Here is a 23,339-nt window from a genome sequence, read left to right as displayed (position 1 = left end):
CCTTGCTGGAATTTCATGTGCCTGTTGATTTCCTCTGTGTTTTGTTTAAAGTCTACATCCGGGGCTCTAGCTCTTTGTGCAAATTATTCACTGTACACTTGGGCTGGGCTGTGGGGGTGAGTGAGAGTGGGAAGACATCCATCCCCTGCTCTTCAAACTGTGTCCTGTGATGTGGGTCTGTGGCAACCCACGGGAAGGACCACTTTTTTCTCTTCTTACAAAAGAGTGCTTGCTATAAAACTTCACTGTTGAGGGAAGATCAGAAATTTGGGGGTCCTTGAAAACCACCCAGCTGTTGATCCATATATCTATCTGATCTCCTCATTATCAAGGAGGGCTCGCATTGCTCAGGCAGCTGTATAAATGAATGATACATGGAGGGAATTACAAAATACTGGTGCGTGATAACGACTTGGCAAATCCAGCATTTCTCCATCTATATGTGGGGAGTAGCTATTACTTATCCTCGGGGGATTGTTGTTGTGCAGCAAAGCAAACGTGGAGCTTGAGGGCCTTTGGATCTTTTGACTTTTGCAAGAGGAACTGGAAATTAAAATATGAAATACATGATCTTTAAATATTGATAGCTCATTCAAATGTTTAAAAAATGCTATGCTAACAGTGTGAGACTCGTCCCCATGTCGCTACTTGCCAAAGTTGGAAAAATATGTTGGTCACATCAGGTGTTGGGTGTCAGTTTGCCACCTCTGCCACTAAGGGATATATGTATGCCCTTAGAAGAGTTGTTCTGTATTATTTTATAGTTGAATGGCAAGCTTCTCTCTGCTTGTGCTGAGTTTTAAAATAATGGTATCATCCATTCATCCCTCTACCTTAGGCTGGTTGTATTGGACTGTACAGAATAAAGTTTGTTGTTGGTCATTTAAAGAAATTACTCTTAGCTCAACTGCTTCCTAATTACCTGAACAAATCTCTCAAGACTTTTCAGTGGGGTCATCCACCAATTTGTAAAGGAATTTAGGTTTTGCACTAAGAGGGACGGGAAGGAAATATTTCTACTTCTTGGGAATAGGGCCATTCTATGTGTATTGGCTGCAGGAGTGGGGATTTTATAAAACAAGCCACTTTAATGTACATTTCTAATATGAAATAGGAGCCTTGTTGACAGAAATGCCACCTGTTTTGATGTCTGAGCACCAATGGCACTCTGCCAAGACGAAAGCAGATTTAGGCAGATTTTAAGCTGGCATCTCAGAGAACTGGCACATAGAGAGTTCATGAATTTTATCTTTTTGCTTGAGGATAAAAAAGATATTTCACTGATACCATGGCAGAAAACGTTTTAAGGCTTTATGAAAGAACTATTAAAATCAGAATGAAACGTTAAAAAATTCAATAGTTTATATTACTTAATGTTTTATATTTTGAACATATTTTAATACAAATAATTTAATATTATAGTACATTTGATTAATTTTCCATTGCTTTCCTATGGAAATTTTTTTACTGGCCTGTGTAATGCTAGGCCAGTGATGAGAAAGCACAGAGTGTTCTCAGTTTCACTTTTTCCCCTCCTGCCCATCCTCCACACAGCAGCTGACAAGTGTCTTCTGATAGATTCTGGTTTGGGTAACACATGGTGCTGGCAGGGTAAGAATTCTGGAAGTAGCTCAATGGGACACCCCAGTTTGGGTGTCCTTTCTGAAAAGGCAGTTTCATATTTTACTTGGTCTTTGGGTGTTGGCATGCATCAGCCTTAGAGCCCTAACGAGAAATGGGAAGTCAAGAATTCTCTGCTCCAGCCTTGGCAGAGATCTCTATGCGTTCCCTCAAGAACTAAGTAAAACTAGATTTCTATTATGAAAGTTGAAAGGTTTGGCCAAAGACTTGGGCAGATATTTGCGTATCTGTAACTTAGCATCACGTTTTATATGACATCCTTCAGGAAGGAGCCCTGCCACTTAGATTTGAAATAAAATCCACTGTCTCTTCCTTGAATTGCACACCTCATCTTGAGCTAGCCTTTGCCTCATTCTTGTCTCCCATCTACCACTACTCAGATCTTATTTGTCTTCCTTAAAAAGGAAGATGTTTCCTTTGGTGACTCCACTTCTACCGTCCCACTATATTGCCAGTGTCTCATTTTCCTTGTAGCCCTTAATTTAACTAATTTAATTATTATTTGCTTTTCCAATAAAATGTAAGCCTTGTGAGAGTGGGACTTCCTTTATTGTACTTAATTGTTTTATTTTCAGAATCTAAGACAGCTCCTGGCATGAAATCAATGCTCAGAAGTACTCATTAGGTGAATTATAATTTGCCCCCAGTTGATGGCTTTACCTGTAATCTGTTTTGTTTATTTTTAATTTATTTATTTGAGAGAGATTGAGCAAGAGAGCGAGCATGCCAGGGGAGGGTCAGAAGGAGAGATTTTCAAGCCGATTCCTAGCTGCAAGCAGAGTCCCACCTGGAACTTGATCTCACAGCTCTGAGATCATGACCTGAGCTGAAATCACAAGTTGGGCACTTATCTGACAGAGCCACTCAGGTGTCCCCTGTTTTACTTTTGATGGGGATATAATTTTATCATTTGGCAGGGATGGGGGAGAACAGGGTTAGAAGATGGTGAGGAAATGGGAAAATATTGGAATGGTGTAATTAGCTACATGATCTGAGCAATGAATCACAGCATTGCCTTAAACCAAACCAAAACAAAACAAAACAAAAAACAAATGTGTAATACTTGAAAGTCAGACTCTACTATAACCCTACAGTGGGTTGGGTGTAGTTGTGCAAATCATGCACACCCAGAGCCTTATTGTTATAATTCTGACAAGAATGGAAAGGCTTGTGACATTTCTACAGAACATTAAATAAACAAAATGGGCTTCAAGTTTGGTTTGAGCCAATTTGCAAGGCTGGTGAGTGCTTTTCCGATACACGAGGGGGAAAACGTGTGTTCAGGAAGGTGAGCAATGAGTGATAGAACCCTTAGCTAGTATCAGTTTTTTTAAAGGGATCTTCCTCTACCACCCTGAAAATCCTTGATGATCTATGTGTTTGTTTATGAATGGCTCGTAAGGAACCAAGGGCAATAGAATTAATCTTTTGGACATCAAACATAAGTGAAATGACATTTCTTATCTGTACCCTAAGATATATTGGACAGGAGATGTTCCATGAAGCTGATGAAATTTTAACTAATGTGGTAAATAATCCATTGAGATTTGACCCTCATCAATCACCATTCTCACTGTTACCATGTGGCTGAAAGGTACCTCTTGACAGAAAAATATGACATATGAAAGTACAACTGGAAATGTTCATGTTCTCAAACAGTGACTCATCTGATCCTCTAGGCATCTCTTCAAGACCCGAATCCAAAGAAAGCAAAATGAGTTTCTGTGCTTGAGAGATTTTTATCAACACCAGTCCGTAGGAGCAGACAGACCAAATATGGTGAAGGGGAGGGCTCATGAGGATTTTTTGGTCTATTTCACATCTCACCTCTTGAACAGTGCTGATTGGAATCTTCTGTGGAACATGTATTGCATTTCTGCTGGACATAAATTGCCTTCCTTTCCTCTATTTGCAGCACCAATGACAGTCTTGTACAGAGAGCCGAATTTTAAATTTTTGTGGGATTAATAAAGCAGATCAGAGTAGGGGTATCATGGGGGAGACTAGGAGACAGTCTGGGATAGAGGTGAGCTAAATAAGAAACCAGGATTTGGGCTGCGACGTAGCTCGCTGTTATTTGTAGAAGCTTCAGGGTCTTGGGATGGGCTGAGATGTGCTGTGGTAATGGTGTCAGTGGATCAAGCAACAAAGATTTATTTCTCGTTCATGCTGTATGTCCATTGTGGTCCAGCTGGGTGCTCTGGTCACCACTGTCACTCAGTGGCTGATGGAACAGCCAGCATCTCGAACATCAGGGTCTCACCCTAAATGTTCTTGTACAGAAATGGCATAAGCACTTCAACTCAAAACCTCATTAAATACAACTCATTGTGCCTGGCTCCACCCAGCCACAGTGGGACAGGAAGTATAATCCTTAATATAACTAAGGACATTCCCTTAGTATCTTTGTGCTTGGTTTTGGCACAGATTGCTTTACTAGGGTAGGCTGGTTATCAGAGAATGTCTTATTTTCTTTATTCAGAATTATCATTGACTTTTTAAATCATGGTTTATTCCTTAATATATTTTATATCATTGACTGCCTATTTTTCACAAAAACTACCTATTTTTGATTTACTGACCAGTGCGCTGATTCTTAAATTCTGCCAACATTTATGGAGCACGTCGTATGTGCTCAGTCACTGTGTTGAATACTGCATTGGATGGATTGCTGAGTTATCACTCAGTCATCGCTCACTTAGCTAACCCCAGAAATGGACACATTTCAGTGTAGGCCAAGGTGATTCTCGTGAGGCTTACCCACTTTATAGAGTATTGGTGAGGCTTCGAGGTCATGTTTTCAAGGTATTTAGTACTGGCACTAGTGATGTTGATAATGATATAGCAAGTTGACCTGGATTTTACAGTTCACTTCCCAACATAATTCTTATTCACCTGGAAATTCAACTAAGACTGACACTAGAATCTCTCTATTCGTTCTCCAATTGTGGCCCACTGACTGGGAACACTTAAGAGTTCAGTCCCGAGGACAACAAAAGCACAGATGCAAACCACACGCGCAGTAGCTTCTGGGAGAAGACTTGACTCAGCATTATCTTTTGTAGAGCCAGGTACAGTGTTAGGATGTATGGACAAAAGTACTTAAGTTGGAGCTAAATGAACATAAACCCCGAAATCCTATCTTCTGCTCTCTGGTCCCTTGGCAATTGAGGTTGATCTCTTAGTGTTAACTACCCCTCAATCTCACAGATTCCCTTCTGCTGACCACAATTCCCCATATGTTTTTCTCTCCGTAAAGAGCAACCTGTTTACCCAGTGACAAGTTTGTTTTGTAACATTATATATTAAAAGACAGATCTCCTGCCTGAGGATCGTGGGTTACTTCTTGCAAGGTTGTGCGCGCTCTAAAAACATCTGCGATTCAGTTGAGTGTAAAAAAATTCTCTTTTGTGTTTTCCTCAGAGTAACGCTGTCAAATAAGCCTGACTGGGTGAGGTTTCCTTCTGCACAGATCAAACTTTTGGTGAGTGTTTGTACTGGTTTGTCTGAGGAAGAAAAGAAAATGAGTGTGTTTTTGGTATCTGGCTTCAAAAAGCCAAGTCGGCTTTGCCTGATTTTTATGCAAACAGTCACACCTGCTTCTTTGATTCTGTTCTCACCCCCCTGCTCCCAGGTCACAGATGGAAACTGATACAGGAGACCTTGTCCCCTAGCAACAAACCACATCCTCTTTTGCCCCTACAGGAACATTCCATTCACGTGCCTGGCCTCAAATTAACAAAAGGTACTTACAAATATGGAGAGGGTGAATATGAGGAAGGAGCATGTCTTGTTAGGTAAGAAAACGATGTAACTGGAAACATGAGGGGAGGGGTGTGTGTGTGTGTGTGTGTGTGTGTGTGTGTGTCAATGGATGGGTAAGATAAGGGTGAGTGTTTACCAAATGATTCTATAGTAGATAATGAGTACAGCTTTGGGTTTTAAAAATCTTACATTTATAACAATATTTTGTTTAGGCTATGTTCTCTTAAATCTTAGTATGGAATGGCCTTTTTTTCTTACGTACGTTTTGTAACTCAGACTTCCCTAATGGAAGACTACAGATGTCTTTATTTTAACACTTAGAATGGAAGCTACCTGAAGACAGGTTATACCTTCACTTGTGTAATCTTCACATAGTATGTGCTCAGTTGATGTCTTTTGTTTGATTGAATGACTTAAGGCAGACCCATTACTCCCAAAGGAAGAGAATAAAAGCCTGTATTTTTGTGCTTTTCTACACTAGGGAGATGACCTAAATATCACATATGATTTCATCATGCATATTTTGTTTGGCAAAAATATGACTTTATTTCCTGCTTAATAAAGGCAGGATAAGGGACACCTAGGTGGCTCAGCGGCTGAGCATCTGCCTTCAGCCCAGGGTATGATCCTAGAGTCCTGGGATCGAGTCCCACTTAGGGCTCCCTACATGGAGCCTGCTTCTCTCTCTCTGCCTGTGTCTCTGCCTCTCTCTCTCTTTCTCTCTCATGAATAAATAAATAAAATCTTAAAAAAAAAATAAAGGCAGGATAACAATTTAGATAGCTCGTTCTTGTAATATCCCCAGACTAAACTTGAATGATACCGTATATTAAATAATGTGCAAAATCAGCTGCATGTTTGGTTGCCAAAGGGTTTTGGCATTTTTCATGAGTAAATTAGGAGGCTGGTCTGGAAGGCTCAGGCTGCAGAATGGCAGGTCTTTGCTACCATAGTGATGTGGGCTGGAGGAGATGGATGGCTATCATATAAAGTGTCTGCTGAATGCACCATGCCAGCAGTGTTCTCTGGGTGGTACCAAGCACTACTATCAGAGAAAGATATTTTCTTGGCTCATCATAATATACCATAATGTGTCTGATATAGTCAGCCAAAACATGATCATCTATCAATGCTTCTGCCAGCTACCGAGGCTAGCTAAGGGGACCAAAGGCCAAATGCAGTGATCAAAAAGACAGCTAGAAAAGCAACAGGACAAGAGAAAAAAACCGGCCAGGAATCCATGTTTTGCTTAATTGTCTTATTCCCTGTATTCACAGCAGTGTGGGAGCCTCTTCTACCTTTGGGGGTAATCCATCTTCCCTGTGGGTGTAGGGCCTCTCATTCCCGAATCCTCCCACTTCTGACCATATCAGTCACTGGGCAGCAGACAAGGGACAGCCACAAACAAGTGGAGTGGTGAAATGTGCAGTCTCTCTTGGCAGACTGCCTGGGTTCAGATCTCGGCTCTGTTTGCCAGCCAGGAAATTACTCAACCCTCAGTGCCCCAGTTTTTTGATCTGTAAAATGGAAGAGTAATAAAAATATGATTTCATAGGGTTACTGTGGAAATTAAAAGAAGGAATACATATTTATTGCTTAGCATACTCCTGTTAATAATGGCAGAGTCAGGAGGACTGCATATATGTGGTAAATGGAGATGGGAAATGTGTATGATCGGCTACTTAGGCTTGGTCATAAAGATGTCTCAGGAACAGAAGTTGTAGGAAAATGTACAGTTGTTCTTATTATCACAATCTCTATTGATGTTTTTAAAAAGGATTTTATTTATTTATTTGAAAAGGAGAGAAAGAGAGTGAGCATGTACAAACGGGGGGGGGGGGAAGCAGAGGGAGAGAGAGAAGCAGGCTCCCCACTGAGCAGGGAGCCTGCTGCGGGGCTCAGTCCCAGGACCCTGAGATTATGACCTGAGCCAAAGGAAGATGCTTAATCGAATGAGCCATCTGGATGCTCCACTGATATTTATACTGATATTGATAATATCAATATTATCCATCGATAATATTACGAAGGAGGTAGAAAAAAAATTCCTGTATACCATTTATCCTACTTCCTATATGAGGTGAATAATATTGTACGAAGCTCTCACTTCTTGGTGTTTGAGTTTTTTCAGAAGTTTTTGTTCTCAACTCCCCTGAAAGGTAACAATAGTCAAAAGATAGGACTTTGGTAAAAATTTCAAGTGGAAAGGCACATAAAATTTTACTTTTTGAAATGTAATTGCTTTGGCATAAAAAATAAGAATCAAGCTTTAGTCCCAGGATGATATCACTTTTTAATGAATTGAAATTGCAGCTAATAGAGTTGAATAAAGATTAGTGAATATGGTTTAAAAAAAAGGCATAGCATGAATTATTCATTATAGGTGTTTAAAGAGAAATGGTGAATTTTTTTAACAGAAATTCAGGAAAATAAGTCAGGCAGTTTAAAAATGAATCCACTGTACAACTTGATTCTGCATTAGTAAATATAATGAAGGTAAAGATGTTATTTAGTAGCAGAAGCATAGTGGAAAAGCCTGCAGCTATGATCAGTGGTTCTCTGGGGCAGGGGCAAGAGGAGGGTACATCCTTGGGATCCTGTCTGACCCAAGGCACAGATCTCCTGCCTTGGATTTCAGTTATTTCACTCTTTTTGTATTGCTGAGGCACATCTATCTTCTCTGGTTCCCTGTGCTCACTCTCCCTGCCTGCTTTCCCCTGGGACTGAAACTCTTTTTTTCCCCTCTATTTCTACGCTTAGTAGATATATTTTTTATTTTAACCAAACTCATTTTTTTCCCTGACCTGTGACAACATGACCAGTGAATTTCTGATATAGGTGCTTGTAGCTCTGTTGATGGACTTGAGTGTCCAGTCCCACAGCTTTGTGCCAGAGGAATAGCAGTGTAACTCACAAAGCTTACAGAGGCTCTGCTGCTATGGCTGGGCATGACCCATCAACATGCCAGTTGCCTTATTTCTGGTCTTTTTAAGCCCTGGAGTCCCTGGTCACATACACTTGGATTACTCAAACCAGTCTAGTGGATGCTAAATCAAACAAATTTAGCGTGATGTACCAACAGTATCAGTGCCATGTATTCAGTCACTCATAATTATTCACTCATTTGCTCAGTGATATTCCTATAGTTACGTGATGAGAGATTCAAGTGGGGTAAAGAGAAGGAAAACTAGTAAATTTCTGAAAGGAAAGGTAGAAGTTAGAAGCCAGGGAAAGTGACTTCCAGGGGACATTTTCCGATCATAGGTCGGTATTAGGATATCTAGAGGAAAATAAAATATTCAGGAGACATATTGTTCAAACATGAATATGCAGATAGTAATATCACTACTCGGGTTTCTCAAAAGTTATGTAAAAATAAGTACTGTAGCTGAAGACAGCCTGTACCCACAGGGAAGGAGTAAAGAAATAGCATTTGAAGAAGAGCGCGGGCAGTCTTGGTCAGGTACAGTGCTAAATGTTCATCTTGATAATGGAATGTTCGGGGCACTTACTTGGTCTGCTCAGTAAGTGCAGCCAGAGAGAACATAATAAGTAGTGAGCCTTGTTGGTGGGAAGCACTATTAATAATAAAGGAAATGTTAACGCTAAAGATCCTGGGGGTCTTTAACTGAGCAGCTCTGGATCTGTGAGACTGATGTGTGGCTCTGGGTCTCCTGCTAAGTTAATGATGGGCCCCCTGTGGTTTCTCCACTCTCTTGGGGGCAGTCTCAGACTCCTCCTGAGGCCTCTCTTAGTATATGTGAGTTGGAGTTGGTGGGGATGGGAAGACAGATGTTATTTTTTAATTTGTCTGAAGTGACAACCGGGCTAAGGGTAGGGATAAACGCAAAGGGTAGAAGTTGATTAAAAGGTGTTTTCTGATCTGGGACACCTCTCTCCCCTTGCAGTGACGCAGGCATTTAAGGAGCCAGTATGAATTCCTAGGAGTCAAGGTACGAGTGCTCGGGCTTCTAAAGGCATCCGGCCCTCTCCCCGGAGGCTCTGGGGGAAATGGATTTTGATCCAGCTAGTCTGGTTGTGCAGCCCCATATCCTTGCTGGAAACGTGAAGACCTGCTCTTGAATGCTTTGGTACTAGTCTGATGCACAGTGAGCTATACTTGAAAGGTACAGGGAGCCCATAGTGGCCTTCCTTGGGTTGGGTCTCCTGACTGGTCTCTTGAGCCTATTTTTAATTTCTTAGGATATTTTCACAGTACACTTGTGGCATTGTCATTGCTTATTCTAGTGTTTTTCAGTCGTGGTAAAAATAAAAAACAATAATAATAATTACAAATGGCTTCTGGGGAAGGTTCTCAATTATGCCCGCTAGGTCTCATGGCATTTCCATAATTCATAACTCATCTGTATTAATAAGGGTTGGCTGTGGGAATAGTAATCACAGTGTCTAGCTCTTACCACCAGTACTGCCTTCTCTGCAGGATTTATTGCAAAAGTGGTTACATAAGAGGGTGGATTCTGTCCATTGGACAGCCTAATCCATGGTCAAACTGATGTTTGCTCCAGTGATTGTAAAAGAACAGATTTGGCACCAGTCATATTCATTTCCAACAGAATGAAATGAGTATCCTGGACCATTATTCTCAGAGACCTCTCAGCATTGGTCTGAAAACCAATTCACAATATTTAATAGCATGCCTTCGTGTTTTCTGTAATACACTTTGATAACAGTATGGGCTTCTTTTCACTTAACACTACTTCTGTGCCTGCTACTCTGGGAAAGAATTGGTCAATGCTACTAAAATAGCATCCCTTAAGGAGTCAAATGTGAGTGGTGATTCACATAGACCTGGTTTGACCCATTTTCTTCCTGGACTCTTTAACTCTGAAGTAATTGTAACTAAATTTCAGGATTTCTTTTGGAATATTTTTTACATTTCTGTCACTTCATGCATAGATACTAATATTTCTGCTGCATTCTCTTATTATATATTAAGCTTCTTGGGAAAGTATATATCTTTTTATAGAGTTTTCCAGAACACTTAACCATACCATGATCTTCATTCTTATTCATAAGCATTCATGCAGTGGCTACTTACCTGTGGTCTAATAAACAGTGGTATAAAAATTGGAATAGGGATCCCTGGGTGGCGCAGCGGTTTAGCGCCTGCCTTTGGGCCAGGGCGCGATCCTGGAGACCCGGGATTGAGTCCCACATTGGGCTCCCAATGCATGGAGCCTGCTTCTCCCTCTGCCTGTGTCTCTGCCTCTCTCTCTCTCTCTCTGTGACTATCATAAATAAATAAAAACTTAAAAAATTGGAATAATGTGGATACTTTGTCCTCTAGTCAATGAAAATTGAAGACTCTGACCTCACGACTTTCTCGGCAAATGCTATTGACTTCTTAGGCTATGTGTAGTATTGTATACATACAAGGTATTTAATATTATAGTTAGTGATATGACATTTTTTTTTAAGGTTTATCTATTTATTTGACAGCAAGAGAGCACAAGCAGTGGAAGCAACAGAGGGAGCGGGATAAACAGGGTGCCTGCTGGCAGAGAGCCAAATGCAGGGCTTGATCCCAGGACCCTGGGATCATGACCTGAGCTGAAGGCACTCAACTGACTGAGCCACCCAGGTGAAGTGAATGGCCCTAGGGCTTTTGGTGATTGGCCCTCACCTTCAGAACAAATACCAGGGCCTAGTCAGTGGCTGCATGGGTATTGCGAGGAAGAGTGTAGCGTGTCAGTTGTGCTGGTGAAGAACATGGCAGGTATTGTACAATTTAGAGGTAGACAGCATTAGCAGCTGGGTGGGCAGCTTCCTGATTGGCTCCTGATCATAGTGACTTCATGATCCATCTGCCTTCCTGTTAGTGTGTGCATCCTACTTGTGGTAAGGCACTGTCTTTATGGAACTGGCCGTGGCCCAAGATGGCGGGCAGCTGATCACAGAGGAAGCAGTGGTTTTTATGGTGGCCCAGTTCTGTGGTGTGCTTTGATAATTAGTTCTGAAGGCTTGGCTTGGCCTCGATGTTTTTCTTCAGCCATTTCCAGTGATTCTATACGTCATTTAATTTTCTGCACACAAATTGTTTTTCTTCTTAAAGTAGTTTTCTTCTTAAAGTCTTAAAGGGTAGATTCTGTTCTAACTTTACAATGGCGTAAATCCAATTGAGCCACGTACTTCCTCCAGAATTTTCCAAGGTCAACTCAATGGCCATTATATTATTTCATGGAAAATTGTAGAAGTACCAATAGAAGTAATCATAGATACGATTGGGACTTTTTTCAAGCCACTGCCAAATGTTTACACATACCTCTATATTTTCCCTCTAATCGATGAGTTACAGTTGGTGTTTTCCCCAGGCCCATTAACATGACTTATAAAATGTCTCTTGAACTATACTTTGAAGCCCAACAAAATTGAGTTGTTTGAGCTAGAAAAGCAGGAGCAAGAAAAGTACAGAATCTCCACAGGAAATGTTTTGCCTCCAGGGTCCCATGGTTGAAACTAGAGATTGAAAATGCCAGCATTACAGCCGATATCTCTGGCTGCTCATTTCTGTGTGCCAAGGCACAGGGATAATTTGAGGCCAGGGTGGTGAGTCCTGTTGCCAGGTGGCCATTTGGCTTTATTCTCTTCCAGGGCCTCAGCCTGGACTTTTTTGTCCAGACTGCTCCTACTGCCTGTCTTTAAGAAGAGAGAGAGAGAAAAAAAAAAAAAAAAAAAAAAAAAAAAAAAGAAGAGAGAGAGAGAGGTCAAAAGGTGGCAAAAAATACTTTCTCTAGGGATCCCTGGGTGGTGCAGCAGTTTGGCGCCTGCCTTTGGCCCTGGGCGTGATCCTGGAGACCTGGGATCGAGTCCCACATCAGGCTCCCGGTGCATGGAGCCTGCTTCTCCCTCTGCCTGTGTCTCTGCCTCTCTCTCTCTCTCTCTCTGTGACTATCATAAATAAATAAATAAAATTAAAAAAAAAAACTTTCTCTAGAGATAATGGGTCAGCAGCATCACTTTCATACCCTAGGGATGGTATGTATCTTCCTGTAGTTTCCAGAGAAGGGACAGAAATCTATTCTGTTAAGTAACTGTGAGGAAGAAGCTTTATACACAGGCAGGAGGGAGAGCTCATTAGCTTGCCCTCGGTGAGAAATTTTAGCATCAGGAGAAATGATGTGTAGGAGAGGGATGGAAAAATATTGAGCATATAGGAGTGTTTCATTAGCAACAGAATAGGGATTTATTTATATTTTTAAAAGATTTTATTTATTTTTGAGAGAGAAAACTACCCCAAGCAGGAGAGGAGGGGCATATGGAGAAGGAGAGGTTGGCTGCTCGCCGAGCAGGAAGCCTGATGCGGGGCTCCATCCCAGGACCCTGGGATCATGAATTGAACTGAGGGCAGATACTCAAGCAGATGAGCCACCCAGGAACCACCAAATAGGAGTTTATTTTTATTTATTTATTTATTCAAAAAATTTAATCATTTATGAGAGAGAGAGAGAGAGAGAGAGAGAGAGAGAGAGAGAAAATGCGTGCACCTGTGGGGAAGAGAGAGAAGGAGAGGGGAGGGAGTCCTAAGCAGACTCTACACTGAACGTGGGGCCTGACTCAGAGCTCAATTTCATGAGCCTGGGATCATGACCTAAGTTGAAACCAGGAGTTGGATGCCTCACCTACTGAGCCACCCAGGCATCCCCAGAATAGGAGTTTAGAAAGGATAAAAATATTTGGTAGATTAAATTGCTTAATTATTATACTCAGATATGAGGAATACAGACTCCTTTGCACATAGTAGTTTAAATACACAAACATTTGATGTCTCATGTCAAAAGTCTGGAAGTAGGTAGTATGAAGCTAGCATATCGGTTCTAGAAGATGATTATGGACCCAATTTCCTTGTATTTCTGTTATCCATTTTCTAAACACATGACTTCGGTTGTCAAAGTCAAGTCACAAACCAAGGTAGCTGCTGGAGTTCTGGATATAATTTCCACATCCCAGACAGTAGGAACACAGAAGGCCAGGCCTTCCTGGAGACCCACACAGTCCTTCCTCTTACATCTTATTGGCCAGAATTTAGTCACATGACCTTTACTTAGCTAAGAGAGAGAGACTAGAAAATTTAGCCTGTTTTGTCAAGTAGCAATGGGTCTAGTTACGATTGGGTTTTTGCTAGGAAGGAGGAAGGAGAAGGTGAGTACTTGACGGGCGTCTAGTGATCTCTGCTACAGAGGCTGAGCCAGACAGGGCTTGGGGACTGTGCTGTTGTTGACTGTGGCATTCTGGCTTTTTGCAGAGGCCCTTTCCTCTACACCAGAGATGGAATTTCTTACTTTTACATCTGGGTTATCCAGGAAGCTGGGGTGGTTTCCAGAGAATACTGCTGAGCATATACAGGTCTGTGTGAAATCAGAAACAGTGCCTGAGACCCTTTTACCTGACTCATGTAGAGTTTAATCGATTGAAACCATAGCAGGTGTAGGTGGGAATTCTTTGGCACATAGCCTGTGACCCTTGCTGATTACTACCCTTATACAAATGCCTGCAACAGCTGAAGCTCTAGAAAGTTTCTTTTTTTTTTTTTCTTTTTTTTTTTTTTTAATTTTATTTATTTATGATAGTCACATAGAGAGAGAGAGAGAGAGGCAGAGACACAGGCAGAGGGAGAAGCAGGCTCCATGCACCGGGAGCCCGACGTGGGATTCGATCCAGGGTCTCCAGGATCGCGCCCTGGGCCAAAGGCAGGCGCCAAACCGCTGCGCCACCCAGGGATCCCTCTAGAAAGGTTCTGGGAAGAGGGCACAGTGTAGGAATCTTTTTGGGCTTATAGTCATAGGGAAGTGTATTAAGGTATTTTTAGAGCCATCAAATCCCAAATCTGAATAAAGACCCTTTGACTACTACAGAGACCCTAAAACATGCTGGTGGTTTATCTCAAAGAGTTGAAGAAAAAAATAAGCCAACATTTGAGAATGAGTTTAATTGATATATGTTTGAGAAATTAGATCATCCCACAATAACCATCCTGCATTCCTGCCTCTCAACAACTTCCTGGGGCTCAGCAGTGATTGTCGTCTTTAGACAGTGCTTGCGTTTACTGGCTCCCAACCATCCACACATTTCTGATACCTTATGTTTGGCCTACTTTTCACTTATTTATGTATCCTGCTGGGCATCTGTAAGCATCTATGTTTGTACCCGCTGTCAGGATGACCAGGAGGTAGCCAGGACCAGGGAAGGGGGTGGCTACTGGCCTGCCTCAGTTGCTGAGTAGGAGGCATGAGTAGAGGACTCCTGGCCTGGAGAGGAAAGAAAGGGTGCCATTGAAACTGGGGCCTATAAGGAAGGCACCTGACAAGGCCTGTGGCTTGTCCTGTACAACGATTCCTGGGTCCATCTGTGGGAAGACATACATTGCATCCCAGATATCTCAAGATACCCCAGGTATCTTGAGATACTCCAGGTATCTCAAGATCTGAATAGGCTCAGATTTTTCCATGGTTTACAAAGCTAGAATCAGGATGTGACTGTGTTTTATAGCCAAGTTGTTCCCATATAGGTAGACTAGATTCCTATGGTGTTTTGAAATTCAATGATTGGCCAGGCCAATATTTTTAGGGTAGTGGTTCTAACAGATTGTGCTGTTTGGAAAATTTCCCTACAATCTCCAGGAATTACTCTGTAACCTATTTAGGAGGTTTGTTCTAGTGGCTCACAGGCTAAGCTTGTATTCCAACTATTGGCAGTATGTTCACTGACATTGTTACCCGAATGTTTGTAGTGGGCATTATATTTAAAAAAGAGAAATACCCAACTACTTCCCAAGCTACCCTTGAACCAAAGGAATACTGAGTTAAAACCTTAAAAATTTTTTTTGGCAATGTTAAAAATTTACTTGAAAACCGCTTTAATGTGCAAAAGATGAAGAAAGAAAAGCTTCATCCCTTTTAAAAAGCTGCAGGATTCAGATACGTGCAAAAAAGAGACATCATAGTCCTTCAAACTACATAGGACTGAATGATTTAAGGCAACATTTTCCTCATTTGAAGCTTTTATTTAGGGACCACATGTATACATTTCAGAAGTTCTTTTCCCTTCTTCCAGCCCAGAAGTCACTCGATTGGTATTTGCTTCCTTGGACTTGGCTTGAAATGAAATCTTTTCTCTCTACCTTGGTAAATGTCAACAGTGTAAAATGGCATGATTCTGATCTCTAAATGTGCCCTACTGCTGACTGCTACCAATAGGGAAAAAAGGAAAATAGAACCTATTTGCTACCTTGAGAAACATTGTGATCTCTATTTGATTTTCTTCAGATGTGAGGTCTCTAATGGTAAGGCCTGAATTTATTAATTATGACTGGGTAAAGCCTCGACATTATAATTAGCGATAGTGACCTAAATGACATCAATTGTATTTCACTTCCTTGATTTTTAATTTTTCTTAGGTGTATTTAATTTATAGAAAAACATCTACACAGGGATTCGGTCAGCTTAAGGATAATTTTGCTAGAACTTGAAATAAGGTGCTTTCAGTGGCTGAAAATATCAGTATATTAGGCTACAACCTGCATATAAGAAAAATGGTGGTTTGCTTTCTCCCTGGTGTTTCCACTAGTATCTATCATGGCTGTAACCTAATGAATTCAGCTTTCCCCTGTCATATTCCATTTGGTTCCTTAGCTTACCTATTTGATTCTAAATTTACTTTGTAGTATTAGGTTTTAGTTTATGAATTTCCATATAGTTGGGGAAACTGCTCAAAGATATATTTTTATATCTACATTGTAGTTAATAGTACTTGGAGTATTTCTTCTAATGGTCTAAATGTGAATCTTAGTAAAATGGAATTGCAAATTCTGTTTTCAGAGAATATTCATGTATGAAATTTCATTCTGTATCTAATGTTAGGGCACAGGCTAAGGTCTGCTTTTTTGATTCTGTATTTTTTTCTTTAAAATGTACATTCAGTTAGAGAAGTAATACAAGTTCTTCAAAGCTTTATTTCTTCTCCTGTCTTCTTCTTCTCCGTCTTCTTCTTCTCCGTCTTCCTCCTCCTCCTCCTCCTCCTCCTCCTCCTCCTCCTCCTCCTCCTCTTCTTCTTCTTCTTCTTCTTCTTCTTCTTCTTCTTCTTCTTCTTCTTCTTCTTTCTTCTTCTTCTTCTCCTCCTCCTCCTCCTCCTCCTCCTCTTCTTCTTCTTCTTCTTCTTCTTCTTCTTCTTCTTCTTCTTCTTCTTCTTCTTCCCCTTCCCCTTCCCCTTCCCCTTCCCCTTCCCTTTTTTCCTCCTCCTCCTCCTCCTCTTCTTCTTCTTCTTCTTCTTCTTCTTCTTCTTCTTCTTCTTCTTGTAAAATAGAGACAAGCTGGAGAAAGAAAAGAACAAATACCATTGAGGTCTAAGAAGGTCATTGTATTGGAAATTGAATTTTGAGCAATTGGACTTAACATCATTTCATGAGAATTTTCATTTCTAATGTATATGTAACTATTCCATCAAGTAATGTGTTATAGGTCACCAAGGCAGTTTCTAATTTTCTTTTCTACTAAGACTAATGCTATGTGGAAATACCTTTGTGTACAAACCATTTCCATGTTTCAGATTTTTAAAAATTGGAATTCCAAAAGCAGATTTGCTGGCTCAAAGGATATATTTTAATTTAGTGTTACTTTGCAGGAAGCAAAATAGACATTTCCTAATACTCTACCTGGCTTTGCTTTCTTGTTCAGGGCATCTTTGAGAAATTGGAAGGAGAAACCTTGCAAAGGAGAAAGGAATGATAAAAATTGTTGTAATTTTGCTACAGAATTGTTGTAAGCCTTGTTTGCAAACCGAAAAGGGTTTGCTGGAGGAGGAAATAGCACAAACTAACTCGTCCCACATCCGTGTTTTCCCTCTTGGTCCTGATGCCCAAGAGATGGTACCATCTTCTGAGGGGCTTCTGAGGGTTTTTTTTTTTGAGACAAGTCAAACTAACAAACACTGGAGGTTTGCTGTGTGCTTTACAGGGCGAATCAGCTTACTCCTTCAGCAAAGTTGTGGGCAGCAGGCAAAGGCTTGCCCACTTAATTGGAAAGGCAGTCACTTGTGTCTTGGGCTCTGATTGTGATGACTCCAAAATAAATGGAGAACAACTGGGTCTGGATTACAGTTCTTTGGAAGTCTTGAGTCATGCTGAATTTTAGCTCTGCAATCTGGCACCTTGATGGATTTTGTACTTCCTTCCTCTGTTGCGCATTTTCCCCACTATAGCAGCTGAACTACTCCATGTGCACGGACTTCTTCCCCAGGGTCTTCAATTCTTGAGTTCCTTAGGCAATTATAGTGAATTAAATAAGTGAAAATACAATTGATGGTGTGCGTGCATGCGTGTGTGTGTGTGAGAGAGAGAGAGAGAGAGAGAGAGAGAGAAGGGAAATTGAAGATTTTGGATGTTAAAGGCAGCTTTCAGACCTGTGAAGATTGAGAACTGTCTGTCTATACTATGGGCAAATGAGAAGAAGGAGGGGCAAAAGATGTTGCTTTGTGTATCTCGCATCTCTTGGGATTGTGGGACCACCAAGATGTGTTAATTTTGCTCCAAACTCTTAAACAGTTGGCTCTTCTACAGCAGGTTTTCATCCTGGGTCATCAAGGTGGGGCCATGCTACCAGGTAGCAGCTGGCTTCAGTAGTACATTAGTTTTCTAGATTGGTGCTTTCTCATTGGCTTTGCTGTTTGAGTATTTCCTTTCTTTCTTTCTAAATCATGCCCATACTTAAGTATTTAAAATTTACCTAGCATTTTTTTGGTTGCTTTTCACCACAACACGTATTATCAGTATCTCTGTGAGAGAACAGAAGTCCTTCTTTCCACAATTGCTGGAAATGAACCACACAATCCATTCTCTCTGCAGCAGCCAGAGTGATCATTTAAGATATATCGGATCACATTGGTCCTCTGCTGAGTGAAGTAAGTCAATCGGAGAAGGACAAACATTGTATGTTCTCATTCATTTGGGGAATATAAATAATAGTGAAAGGGAATATAAGGGAAAGGAGAAGAAATGTGTGGGAAATATCAGAAAGGGAGACAGAACATAAAGACTCCTAACTCTGGGAAACGAACTAGGGGTGGTGGAAGGGGAAGAGGGCGGGGGTGGAGGTGAATGGGTGAATGGGTGACGGGCACTGAGGGGGGCACTTGATGGGATGAGCACTGGGTGTTATTCTGTATGTTGGTATATTGAACACCAATAAAAATAAATTTATTATTTAAAAAATTACTATAAAAAAACATTCTTGACTTTTCATTGCTCTTAGATGAAAAGCAAAAGTCCCTATCATTTCCTACAAATGTCTGTATGATCTGGCTCTCTTGCTTCTTGAACTAGACAAACTCATTCCTTCTGGGGGCCTTTGAACCTGCCTGTTAACCTCTCCCTGGCTGCCTTGGAAAAGCCGGCTCTTGGCATCATTCTGGTCACTGCTCAAATGTCTTCCTCACAAATACCTTTGCTGACCACCCTACTGAAAGTAGCACGCTTTGCCCTCACCCCATCCTTATCTCATCACCCTGTTTGTCTTTCTGAAATAATTTTGGCTGTTCGTTCGCTTGTTTACAATTTAGAATGTAAACTCTGTGGGAGCAGGTGTGTCTTTTCCATCATTCATTGCTTCAAACTCAGGATTAGAGCAGTACCAAGAAAGACTTGTTGGGGGACGAATTAATGAATTAAATAGTGTAAATTATTTCCAAAGTTGGCAAAATACCATTATCAGAATTTTATTGATAAGGGAAACTGGGATGTAGAACGATGGGAGGGACACCTAATTAGCATTAAAAAAGCAATGCTTTATTTGGACTCATTCAAATCAAGGGATGTCACAACACAAAACAGTGTGTGTTTCTATCAGCTCAGACTCTATTTTTACAGAAGTGAAAACTGAGACTCCGTTTTTGGGTGTGGTTCAGATCTCCCATGTTGTGGTAGATCTCAGGCCAGGTCATGTATCTCCTGATTCCTACCCAGTGACTTTTGCTTATATCTCACTGAGCATGAGTCATGAGTCATGGCTACATCATAGTGGATCAGACTCAGTAATGAGTATGAGGGTGGCAGTTCGCTCTAGATTTTGCAAAACCATCAGAAACAGATTGAACATATTTTTCTGGTCATTTTTTAAAGAGGCAGTGCATAATGACACTTGAAGATAGTAGAAAGAAGCATCTGAATACTTTTTTTTTTTTTCCCCTAAAAATCTGCAGGGTGAATAGAGAGAAAATTGTAGCTTTCCTTTCTGCCGATTGCTTTCCAAATGTCAACAGGTAACTTTCTTCAGCTTGCATTAGAATGTCACCAGTAAAAGCAACATTGTCCCATAAACTCTCTTCTGTCAGAGTCACTCTGGTGCTTTCTCATTGGGTTTGCACCAAGGAGGACACACTGGCTGAATTTCCCTTACAAGGGCAGGAGGAATAAGATAATGAAAAAGATGATTCATCATTACCATGATCTTGGGGAAAATGGGAACATTCATCCTGGCAAATTCAAAATCTATTACAAACTCATACATGTTGCATGTGTTTTCCTGATTTCTTTGTCCTTATAACATTTTACAACCTACAAGAAAATGAGAAGGGAGAAGACAGAAATCTTAAGTTTTAAGTTTTTCACTGAACTAATAGCTTTGTATTTTACTCATTGAATGTAAGCTTGACTTTTTTTTTTTTTTAAGCAGGTTAGGAGACTATGAATGTGCTTCAAAAATTCTTCAGTGATTTTTTTTTTCTTTCATTTAAGTAGAATTTTGGATTACTCTGGAAGACAGCTTAGTAATATGTTTCAGTCATTTGAACGTATTTATTCCCTTGGCCCAGTAATTGCACTTTTAGAAATTTATCCTGTTTTAGTAATCTAGCTTAGGGTAAGAATCTGACATTCAGTCATTTTTGCAAAAAAATGTTTGCAACAGTACTACTTATGATAGAAAAATGTGGGACTGCTTCTAGTATTCAAATATACATATAAGGTAATTTTTCTTTTCTTTTTTTTTTAAGTAGGCTTTATACCCAGTGTGGAGCCCAGTCTGAGGCTTGAACTCAGGACCATGAGATCAAGACCCAAGCTGAGGGGCACCTGGGTGGCTCAGTGGGTGAGCATCTGCCTTTGGCTCAAGTTGTGATCCTGGGATCGAGTCCCAGTCCCAGGGAGCCTGCTTCTCCCTCTGCCTACGTCTCTACCACTCTCATGAATAGATAAATAAAATCTTAAAAAAAAAAAAAAAAAGACTCAAGCTGAGATCAAGGGTTGGCCTCTTAACCGACTGAGCCACCCAAGCATCCTCCATATAAGATAAATGTTGGTGGGCCCATTTTATGTAATTTTCTGCAACTATTTAAGAAATTTAAATGTTTAAAATTATTTAAAAGATAAAGGGATTGAAGTCCAAGGGATGAGGTCATCTGGAGGAAGCAGCAGTTATGGTGTGGCCGGAGGCATGGAGAAGACCCCTTTGCTCCTGGAGACTCCCCCTGTGCACAGAGAAAGGGGAGAAATACTGTGGCTTCCCCATACTCTGCTCTTGCAGCCAGCTGACGAGGGAACCTGCATCAACCATTAAGTGCTGGGGAGCAGAATCAGGGAAGGGGGAGGGATGGCTCTAAGATGGGCAGAAATTCCCATCTCAGAGAGCTGTTGTGAGGGTTACTTGGCTATTGTCCACATGATATTTAGAACTGTGTGTGACATACATGTGCCCGGTAAACATGACTGTCATCACCATCATCATCGTTGGCACCATTTGCAGAGTACCATCTCCTTGTGAATATAGCTTGTATATATTGGGTGCCAGGAGGTTGTTGCTGGCATGGCTTCCTCTTTTCTGGGCTCTTCCATAGACAAGTTGCTAGTCATTTCTGCATTTCAGTGTCTGGTCAGGCAGAGGTGTTCCACATGCCTCCTTCAGTGTCCTGTTCTAATCTGTACTGTGCTGAGGTTTTTTTTTTTTTTTTTCTTTGAAGGTTTTATTTATTCATGAGAGACACACAGAGAGGCAGAGGCACAGGCAGAGGGAGAAGCAGGCTCCCTGCAGGGAGCCTGATATGGGACTCGATCACAGTCCTGGGATCATGACCTGAGCTGAAGGCAGACACTCAACCACTGAGCCACCCAAGTGTCCCTGGGTGTTGAGTTTAAGTAGACTGACCAAACCTAGCTCACTGATGACAGAATGAAGCCATGGCCAGTTCCAAAGAATCCAGGCAGTTTGGAGAGTGTGATCAGTATTTATAAACCTGTGGAAAGGCCCTGGTAAATTGACTTTAAAATTAATGATTTTCTCCTATATTCTAATCCCTTTGGACTTGAGTTCAGCTATATCCTACAAAACTGAAATAATATGTATGTTCTTTGTTTTTTTCGGTTTTCTCTGTAGCTTACATTAAAATTAATCAGTTTAAGGGAATCAGAAGTTTGACAAGATGACTTAACAGGCCAACCAGGAAGAAACATATAGTTTCTTCTTTGAAGCATTGACATAAAAAAACAAATTCCATCCAGATAAATCACGAGGCTTTGCCCAAGTGCTCTCTTGAGTTGTTCACCTTTTAAAACCATACTATCTATTACAGAATTTTGCTAAATCCTGGGAATTTCTCTCTTGAGAGATTTTTATCAGTATGAAAAATAGCAGCTTTTCTAGGTTTTAAGATATTGTTAATCTTTTTCATATCGGCTTTCCAATTACACCCATTCACCAAAAGAACGGTTATTGATCTCAAGGAGTTAAGGGATTGTCTAGTTGTCTCCAAAGCGGTAGCCATGTTTAAGACTTTAAGATAAGTCTTTAAGGTTTGAGATAAGTGGTTATAATAAGAGATAATAATACCTAAATGGTTTTGAGCATCTTCTCCATGTCACTTAACTGCTCCCTGAACTTTAGACTCATTCTCTCATTTTAACATGATGTCAGGGCTTACAGGGACCTCACGAGACAGGTGCCCATTTGCAGGGATTAGGATCCTGAGGTTTAGAAGATAAAAATCTAAAATTCACATTGCTGTGCTGCCAGATTCATGCTCTTCCTTGGTACGTGGCAATGTTATTATGTGAATGTTAAACGGTGAAGCAGAAATGAACAGAAAAAGAAGTAAATGCAAGACAAACTACATGAGTACCTCAGAATTCTAGATTCCTAAAGTACCAGAGCAGGAATGATCCTAAAGTACATCTAGTTCAGCTTCCCCTCTTTGCCACTAAGAAGACAGATTTTTCCAGAAGGGAAATGAACCTTTTGATAATGAGAGAGAAAACCCCCCAAATACTAAGTCTCACTGCTTCTCTGCCTTCAGGAACACAGAGTTATGACCGTATCCCATGCCATTCACAAGCAGACATTACAAATGACATTGGTCTTTTACTTTATTCCAAACATCTTCTCAAGGGTTGAAAATATATTGCATACATCTGCTTCTCATGCTAGAATCTGGAAAACAGGTAACTAAGAAAAGAAGTTAAGACCTACGGGATCCATGAGTGGCTGCATGTTGCTCTTCTCTGCCTTGAAGTTCATGTTGTTCAAACACTGTTGTGATGTAAAAGGCCAAGCACCAAGGTCTGTTGGCCACTTTACTACAGCAGAGCATATTCCTTGCATTTTTTTTTTTTTTAAAGCTGAGACCTAGTTCTATTTTTGCATATCTTTGTCTGATTATACCCTCTTTCAGGTTAGCTTTGACCTTGGCTCTCTTGGCTTTTTCTTTTTCTTTTTTCTTTTTTTTCTTTTTTCTTTTTAAAGGGATGATGGTCTTTTAAAGGCAAGGTAATCACAGTACATTGCTTTTGCTTTGGTAAATCCTCTGTGTATGGGAGTCTTCTCAGTTTTAAGTCTTAACAGGGTGGCAAGGATGGAAGGTGTTGATTTGGTTTTTGGTTCTTTTAAGGCCTTTCAGGAATTTTAACCTCATGATTCTGTATTTGAATCACAACAGCA

At 40.7% G+C, this 23,339-nt stretch overlaps 1 protein-coding gene across 27 annotated transcripts in view; it reads left to right on the top strand.

Moving 5' to 3' along the window:
- The window catches only part of PDE4D (phosphodiesterase 4D), a 1,448,272-nt gene that overhangs the window by 185,870 nt on the left and 1,239,063 nt on the right, over positions 1-23,339 (top strand). For 5 of the 27 annotated variants that reach the window (XM_072826535.1, XM_072826529.1, XM_072826531.1 and 2 more), the window contains 3 exons: positions 5,065-5,125; positions 5,347-5,438; positions 9,315-9,359. The exons of 16 other annotated variants lie outside the window; for them this stretch is intronic. The gene's annotated coding sequence lies outside the window, so the exon portion shown is untranslated. Of the gene's footprint in view, positions 1-5,064; positions 5,126-5,275; positions 5,439-9,314; positions 9,360-23,339 lie in introns of all 27 variants that reach the window. 6 more of the 27 variants (XM_072826538.1, XM_072826532.1, XM_072826548.1 and 3 more) reach the window with 2 other exon arrangements.

This window comes from Canis lupus, chromosome 5 (assembly GCF_048164855.1).
Source record: "Canis lupus baileyi chromosome 5, mCanLup2.hap1, whole genome shotgun sequence".
Taxonomy (NCBI): domain Eukaryota; kingdom Metazoa; phylum Chordata; class Mammalia; order Carnivora; family Canidae; genus Canis; species Canis lupus.
The sequence above is the reverse complement of the archived record's forward strand: the minus strand, read 5'-3'. Positions and strand labels throughout refer to the sequence as shown.